This window comes from Cajanus cajan, chromosome 8 (genome assembly GCF_000230855.2).
Source record: "Cajanus cajan strain Asha chromosome 8, NIPB_CcT2T_4, whole genome shotgun sequence".
In the NCBI taxonomy this organism is placed as follows: domain Eukaryota; kingdom Viridiplantae; phylum Streptophyta; class Magnoliopsida; order Fabales; family Fabaceae; genus Cajanus; species Cajanus cajan.
The window spans coordinates 45,411,965-45,421,244 of NC_138524.1; the positions used below are offsets into that span (position 1 = coordinate 45,411,965).

Sequence of the window (9,280 nt, forward strand, 5' to 3'; positions counted from 1 at the left end):
ATTTTCATATGTATTTATTTATTTATTATTATTATTTTTTTTTTATTTTTTTTTTTTTCAGTTTTGAATTTTTTTTTTTTTTTTTCCCTTTTTTTTGTCTCTTTTTTTTTTTTTTTTTTTTTTTTTAAAAGTGTCAAATAACTCAATATCAACAATATAGAAGCATTCCCTAAAAGCACCCCCACACTTATAAAGAACCCATTCCCAAAACAATTCCAGAGCTCCTTTAATCCCTAAGGTTATGGGATATCATGGTTTTTCACTTTTGGCTTATAATGAGCTAAAATCAAGGAAGGGATATAAAGGCTCAAAGAGGGAAACTAGGGGAAACAAAATTGTGAGGTAGGCTATTTGGCTAGTAGTTTAAGTAACAAATGCCTAAATGCCTAAATCATATCAATAGAGCATGTGAACAAGAAGCTTCAAAAGAGTTAAGGCAAAACCTAGAGTAATCTAGCAATCATGAGCAAATTCACACAAGAAAGAAATTGGAATGGAGTGATGTATTCCACCCATCAAATATAGGCTCAAATCTCACAAGGTTAAAATTCTATTATCAAAGAATCAAACTTTAATTTTTCAAATCAACTTACAAAACTAAAAATGCACAAATGATTTACACTTCATGATGTTCAACCAATCAACAAAAATGATGCAACTTTCTAAATCCATACACTTACAAATCCAAAGAAAAAAATAAGAAAATTTTTTTCATTCTATTTCTATTTCAAAACAACAAAACAGCAAAACATCAAAAACAGAAAACAAAGACAGAAAATAAAACAGAAACAAAATACAGAAACAGAAAGTAGAAAACAGCACAAAAAAAATAGAAACAGAAAACAGCAAACAGAAACAGAAAAGAATAAAGGAAACAGAAACAAAAACAGAATTCAGAATACAGAAACATAACAGAATTCAGAATACAGAAACAGAAACAAAATCAGAATACAGAATGCAAAAACAGAATATAGAAAACAGAAATAAAATGCAGAATCAGAATGCAGAAAACAGAGGGTTATATCTGTTGAGCGTCAGCAGGGAATCACGGGCGTGATTGGGAATCACGGCCGTGATTCTCTCTGGGGTTTTTTTTCAAAAATTTTCCAGAGAAGATCACGCCCGTGATTTAGAATCACGGTCGTGATTCTCTCTGAAACTCTGAATTTTTATTTTTATTTTTATGCAAACAACTCCCCCCACACTTGAAACACACATTGTCCTCAATGAAACAAATAATGCAATCAATAAAGACAATTGCAAATTATAAGATAAGGGGTAGAACTCCCTCAAGGTCCAAGAGTTGGCTCTTCTAATGAAATGTCCTCCACATCTTTGTCCTCCAACTTTGGACTTTGATGAAATTCCTTAAGTTGATGTCCATTCACTTTGAAGGTTTTTCCGGTAACTTCATTTTTAATTTCTACTGCACCATGGGAAAACACATTAGTAATAACAAAAGGACCATCCCACCTTGATCTAAGTTTACCGGCAATGAGCTTTAGGCGAGAATTGAACAATAATACTTGTTGGCCCACTTTAAACTCCTTTCTTAAAAGATGACTATCATGAAAGCGCTTGACTTTCTCTTTATAAATCTTGGAGTTTTCATAGGCTTCCAACCGAAGCTCCTCAAGTTGCTGCAACTGAAGCTTCCTTTGCATACCAGCTTGGTCAAATGCCAAGTTACAATTCTTCACTGCCCAATATGCTCTATGCTCAACCTCAACAGGTAGATGACATGCTTTACCAAACACAATCCTATAAGGAGACATCCCAATAGGTTTCCGGTAAGCTGTCCTATGTGCCCACAGAGCATCCTCCAAATGCTTGCTCCAATCCTTCCTATTGGGGTGCACTATTTTCTGCAAAATTTGCTTGATTTCCCTGTTAAAAACTTCAGCTTGCCCATTAGTTTGAGGATGATAAGCTGTAGACACTCTATGCACCACCCCATACTTATGAAGCAAAGCCTGCATGCTCCTATTACAGAAATGGCTCCCCCTATCACTGATGATGGCTTTAGGAACACCAAACCTGCAAAAAATATTGGATCTAACAAAATCCACAACAACTTTAGAATCATTAGTTTTGGTGGCCTTAGCCTCCACCCATTTTGAAACATAATCAACAGCTAGTAAAATATAAGTGTAACCAAAAGATGGAGGAAATGGACCCATAAAATCAATACCCCAAACATCAAAAACCTCACAGAAAATGATAGGATGTTGGGGCATCTCATGCCTGCGTGTAATGGCCATGCCTACTCTCTCACACTGCTCACAGGTGCTGAATATCTGATGTGCATCTCTGAAAATGGTGGGCCAATAAAACCCACTGTCCAACACCTTCCTAGCTGTCCTGTATGAACCATAATGTCCTCCAACAGGTGAAGCATGACAAAATTGAAGCACAGACTGGATCTCATGATCTGGAATACACCTGCGGATCACCTGGTCACTGCAAAATCTCCACAAATAAGGGTCATCCCAAACATAATATTTAGCTTCACTTTTCAGTTTAGCTATCTGTGATCTAGATAAATCCGGGGGAAGAACACCTGCAACCAAATAATTTACAATGTCAGCAAACCAAGGAGCAGTATCATGTAAGTGCATCAACTGCTCATCAGGAAAATCATCTCTAATAGGCAGGGGATCAACACGCCCCCCCTCAATCCTGCTCAAATGGTCTGCTACCAAATTCTCTGCACCACTCCTATCTCTGATCTCAATATCAAATTCCTGAAGAAGAAGCATCCACCTGATCAATCTGGGTTTAGCATCAGGCTTCTTCAACAGGAATCTCAAAGCTGCATGGTCAGAAAACACAATAATTTTGGAGCCAAGCAAATATGAACGAAATTTATCTAAAGCAAATACAATAGCTAAAAGCTCCTTCTCAGTGGTGGTGTAATTGACTTGAGCTGCATCTAATGTGCGAGAGGCATAAGCAATGACATGCGAAAGCCTCCCAACCCGCTGAGCTAAAACAGCCCCAAGTGCAAAGTTGGATGCATCGCACATGAGCTCAAATGGAAGCTCCCAATCAGGCGGCTGTACAATAGGTGTGGTGGTAAGCCGCTTCCTCAACTCCTTAAAGGCTAGTTGACAAGGCTGGTCAAAAATGAACTCCACCTCTTTTTGTAGAAGCTTGGACAGTGGCAGTGCAATCTTGCTAAAGTCTTGGATGAACCTCCTGTAAAAACCTGCATGTCCAAGAAAAGAACGTACTTCCCGCACAGAAGCGGGGTAAGGTAAAGAAGCAATGATATCTATCTTAGCCTTATCAACCTCAATGCCTCTACTAGAGACTAAGTGACCCAAAACTATACCATGTGTGACCATAAAATGACATTTTTCAAAATTTAACACAAGGTTAGTTTGGATACACCTATCTAATACCCTAGATAGACTCTCTAAGCATGCATCAAATGAAGAACCATAAACTGTAAAATCATCCATAAACACCTCCATGCAACTCTCCAATAGATCAGAAAATATACTTACCGTACACCTCTGAAAGGTGGCCGGAGCGTTGCATAGACCAAATGGCATCCTAGTGTAAGCAAATGTGCCAAATGGACAGGTGAATGTGGTCTTGTGTTGGTCCTCTGGTGCAATATGAATCTGCATGTACCCTGAAAATCCATCCAAGAAACAATAATGTGATTTACCTGCCAACCTCTCCAACACCTGATCAATGAATGGAAGAGGGAAGTGGTCTTTGTGAGTTGCCTGATTAAGTCTTCTATAGTCCACACAAACTCGCCAACTATTTTGAACTCTGGTTGGAACCAACTCAGCATCCTGGTTCCTCACTACAGTCATCCCAGTCTTCTTGGGAACGACCTGCACAGGACTAACCCACTTACTATCAGAAATAGGATATATTATACCTGCCGCCAATAACTTTGTGACCTCTTTCTTCACCACATCTAAAATAGTAGGATTAAGTCTTCTCTGTGGCTGCCTCACAGGTCGGAACTCATCCTCAAGTAGAATCCGGTGCATGCATATGGCAGGACTAATCCCAGGAAGGTCAGCAAGAGTCCAACCAATGGCTTTCTTGTGATCTCTCAAAACCTGCAACAGTCTCTCCTCTTGATCAGATTCAAGAATGCTAGCTATAATGACAGGAAGCCCTTGATTATCCTCTAAATAAGCATACTTCAAATGTGCAGGTAAAGGCTTTAACTCTACTGATGGTGTCTGCACAGTGGATGGTACTGGCAATGAAGGTAAAGATGGAGATGATGTCTCAGATGCTGGTGGTGGAACATCTATTGATGTGGCTAAATCTGCTACACCTGAAATAGCAACACTAATTTCTGCACAAATAGCACACATAGATGAATCATCATCACAAGTACATAATGGGTCAGTAAAATCAGAAAAATCAGCAAGTAGATCATCATCAAAATCTGTGCAATCATCAACTAATAAGTCAATAACCTCCAAACTAAAAACAGAATGGTTTTCTATTGGATATCTCATAGCCTCAAAAATATTAAATTGCACCAGATTATCTCCAAACTCCATAGAAAGAGTCCCTGCATGCACATCTATCTTTGTCCTTGCTGTCCTTAGGAATGGTCTCCCAAGGATCAATGTAGCATGACTGGATGACTCATCCTCCATCTCAAGAATGTGGAAATCTGCAGGGAAGAGAAGATCTTCTACTTTGACCAGCACATCTTCTACTACTCCAAGTGGCTGCACAATGCTCCTGTTTGCTAACTGGATACTCACACCTGTAGGAATCAAGTCTCCAATCTGCAATGATCTAAAAACAGATGCAGGCATAACATTTATTGAAGCACCTAGATCCAGCATAGCATTAGTAAAAATTTCTTCCCCTATAGTACAAGGGATAGTAAAAGTTCCTGGATCTTTGCATTTTTGTGGCAAATCTGGAAGTAGATCATGTGGAACAATGGCAGACACATTTTTCTTCTGGAGTAATGCAGAACCATTTCGCCCCATGTTCACTCTCTCATCACCCTTCAACTTCCTCTTATTAGTACATAATTCCTTAAGGAACTTTGCATATTTTGGAATTTGTCGGATGGCATCAAGGAGAGGAATGTTGACTTCCACCTTGCTAAACATATCCAGCAATTCAGTATCAATTTCTAATCTCTTCTTTGCTGGTCTATTTGGAAAGGGGAGTGGAATCTCTGATCTCCTCTTTGCTGCATCATTATTTTCAGCTGCACCTGCAAAGGAAGAATCACATTCCACTGGTGCTACAACTGATTGTTGCTGCACTGGTGGTAACTCTTTTCCACTTCTCAAAGTAATGGCACTCACATTCCCCTTTGGATTTAAAACTGTTTGGGAGGGAAGTTTGCCAGAACCTTGAGATTGAAACTGATTTACCTGAGATGCTAACTGGCCAATTTGAGTCTTTAAATCTTGGACAGTGGCATCCATATTTCTCTGAAACTGCAAATTTTGTGCAGCCATCTGTTGCATCATCTCCTCGAATGAAGGTCCACTCTTTTGTGCAGGAGGAGGTGTAGGTGCTGGTGGTTGTTGTTGCTGATGCTTGAATGGAGGCTGATATTTTCCAAAAGGTTGGAATGAAGGTTGTTGTTGTTGTTGTTGCCCCCATTTCAGATTTGGATGATCTTTCCAACCTGGGTTGTATGTTTGGGAGTATGGATTGTAATTTTGTTGCTGTTGTGGCCTATATTGTTGTTGCTGGTTGGTGTAAATTCCAGAAACATTTGCATCTGTTTCTTGTAGAGTGGGACATGAATGTGTATAGTGCTCCTCTGAAGAACAAATGCCACAAACTGTTGCTGGACATTCACTTGCTGCATTCGCCTGTTGTTTTTGTTCAATTGCTAAATGTCTCACCATGGTGGTTAGCTCATTAATTTTGTTTTCCAGCCTTTGATTATCTACACCACAAACAGAACTAGAACCAGCACCAATTGCCATCTCATTTACTCCCTTGACAGTTCCTCTAAATCCAAATTGCTGAGTGTTGGCTGCCATGTTCGAAATGAGTTGTCTTGCAGCATTTGGTGTCTTATCCATCAGTGCTCCTCCACTTGCTGCATCTATCATGTTCCTATCCATCAAGGTTAGTCCTTCATAAAAATATTGAATCAATAATTGCTCACTAATTTGATGTTGAGGACATGTAGCACACAGCTTGTTGAATCTCTCCCAGTATTCATACAAGGTCTCTCCATTCAGTTGCCTTATACCACAAATCTCTTTCCTAATTGCTGCTGTTCTGGATGCAGGAAAGAATTTCTCTAGAAACAATCTCTTCATTTGATTCCATGTAGTGATTGTTGCTGGTAGAAAGTAGAGCCAATCTTTTGCAACACCATCCAGAGAGAAAGGAAATGCCTTCATTTTGACATGATCTTCAGGAACTCCTTGAGGTCTCATGGTGGAACACACTACATGGAACTCCTTTAAATGCTTATGAGGATCTTCACCTGCAAGTCCATGAAACTTGGGCAACAAATGGATAAGTCCAGATTTAAGCTCATAATTTGTTTGATTATCAGGATATTGGACACACCATGGTTGATACACAACATTAGGTGTAGCCAATTCCTTCAAAGTGAGTTCACGATTATCAGCCATGATATCAAATTCAGAATCAGTTTCAGAAGAAGAGCAAGATTGAAAATTAAAAGTATCACTATCTAAGCAGGATTGAGGATTAAAAGTAGAATTAATAACTACTTCAGAATCAACTATACTACTATTATTATTCTGACTAGACCTACACCTTAACCTATGATGAAGTGTTCTTTCTATCTCAGGATCAAAATCATGTGATGTACCAGGGTTGGACCTAGTCATGCAAATAAGAACACATACAAGGTTATGAAGTCAAAAGTCAACAGAAAAGTCAATATTTACTATATAAGCAACTATAACATGCAAAATTATACCAAATGAATTTTAAAAAAAAATATATTTCACCACCAGAACATCATTTCCTACATGATTTCCTAGTCAGGATATTCGGCAAAAATTCAAACAGAGGAGATCACGCCCGTGATTTATAAATCACGGTCGTGATTCTCTCTGGGGTTTTCCAAAAATATTCCAGAGAAGATCACGCCCGTGATTTAGAATCACGGTCGTGATTCTCTCTGAAACTCTGAATTTTGACAAGAAGGATCCCTAACACCCGTAGTTATTCCATAACATGGGTGCCTTGATGTGTGAATTTTACCTTTGGAGACCAAGTTTCAGCTCAATCAGAGAATCTTTGAAAATTTTCGGAATGTGTTTTCCTCTGTTTTTCCTGTGTTTTCTTTCCCTGTTTTTTTTTCAAGCTAAAATACAGCACAAAGAAACCACAAAGAAACCACACAATATTGCTACAAAAACACTACAAATTACCTAAACAATACAATTCAAGACAAACACAATAATATTGAAAACTAAACTGCAAAAACTACAATGAATTAGAGACAGAATTAGTGATAGACTCAGACATAGAATTGAATTACAAAATACTGTACTATAAATTCGAAAACATTTCTACAAACAGTTAGTATACATGATAAAATATCAAAACAAAATGACTTATGTCCCCGGCAACGGCGCCATTTTGATAGCACAGTCGTATCACTATCAAACAATTCTAAGTTCCTCAACAAATTTCTGTAATATAGAGGACTTAACCTAGGTCATCTCTCAAGGACACAAGCACATTATATTTTGAATTTAATCATGTATGTAAATCAATTTAGAACTCAGGGGGGAAAGATTTTCCAGCAAACAATTAGAGCAAAGTATTAAGAAAGCAAAGAAATCAAATCAACACAAAATTTCAGTAGTATAGAAATTCGGTTCAAGGTTTCAATTCCTACGGTATAATCATCATTGTTCACACAAATACGAATTATTAATCCATCTAATTCAATCCGAAATTAATCCAAACAGTAATCTAAATCTAGATTGTGAATTTTATTAAAACAGAAACTACAATCGCACATTCCAAATTTCAACAAAATTCAAGAAAGTAACCGATTGAATTAGGGATTTAGGTTATTTCTAATTAGAAAATACTTCTTCTCATTTTCATTTAGGGTTCAAAACAGAGATTCAATATCATGAAAAACAGAATTTACACTAAACAGAAAAGAGGAGAAGAAGAAAGGATTCGTTCGGTAAAAATTAGAAACTCAAATTTACCGTAGTTCTTGAAACCTTAACCCGATTAAGGAATTAGCCGTGCCTCATTATCATGTTGCAGCAAATTCCAATTGAGAGAAGAAATTCCGTGAGAGAGAAAAGAATTCGTGTAAAGAGAGAGTGAGAGAGAAGATGAGAAGTTTCTAAAGAGAGAAGAGAGACTTTTGAGAGAAACTTCTTGAGGAAGTTATCTCAAAATCTGAAAAAATAAAAAAAAATGAATTGTCCAAGTTCCTACTCCTCAGTCATTACATGCTTTTAAAGACAAAATAATGGGCCTAAAACCAAAGGTCCAGTCCACTAATTACAATTCAAAAGCCTAATTAACTAAACAAAACAGTTTCATGACAAGCTGAACAATCAAGTGCAGCGCCGCGACCTTAAAGTACAACTTTGGGTCTGAAAATGTCCAAACTGGGCTTTTCGTCCAACATGTGAATTGTAGATCTCCGTCTTATCTTTACAGGGACACCAAGTTTGCCAAATTCCGAGTTGAATAGCTCTAGATATGGCTTGTACAAGAAACTGTGTCAAAACAGGAAATTCTTACGGAAAATTAGTAAAATTTATAACTAATTCCTAAATGATTCACTAATGCAAATCTGAACTAAAACATGAATAAAGGCTACTAAAAAGAATCAAACAAGGTAAAATCACATAAAGAAAGATATACTAAAATATGACTATCACCCGTCGCTCCTACCGATTGAATGGTCCGGTGAAGTGTTCGGATTGCGGCGACGTGGGCGGTTCGCTGCCCTTGACATTGTGAGAAGTCCACTGAACCTTATCATTTAGAGGAAGGAGAAGTCGTAACAAGGTTTCCGTAGGTGAACCTGCGGAAGGATCATTGTCGATGCCTCACAATCAATTTGACCGGTGAATTTGTTTATCTACTCGGGATTGGCTTGAGGTGTTGATTAACATCTCATCCTTCCTCGTGTTTGGGGGGAGTGGGCTGTGCCATGCTCGGCTGACTTTCTTTGAACAAAACTCAAACCCCGGCGCTTCGTGTGCCAAGGAATAAAAAATTGTTCAGTGCAATGTCGTGGACCCGGAGACGGTGTTCTACGGCAATGTCTCAACACATGATATAAAAG

At 38.1% G+C, this 9,280-nt stretch overlaps 1 non-coding gene across 1 annotated transcript; it reads left to right on the top strand.

Moving 5' to 3' along the window:
• The first annotated feature begins 6,135 nt into the window (after positions 1-6,135).
• LOC145951012 (small nucleolar RNA R71) lies at positions 6,136-6,240 on the top strand. Its single transcript, XR_014428838.1, has one exon. It is a non-coding gene; the product is annotated as a small nucleolar RNA R71 (small nucleolar RNA).
• Positions 6,241-9,280: the final 3,040 nt, after the last annotated feature.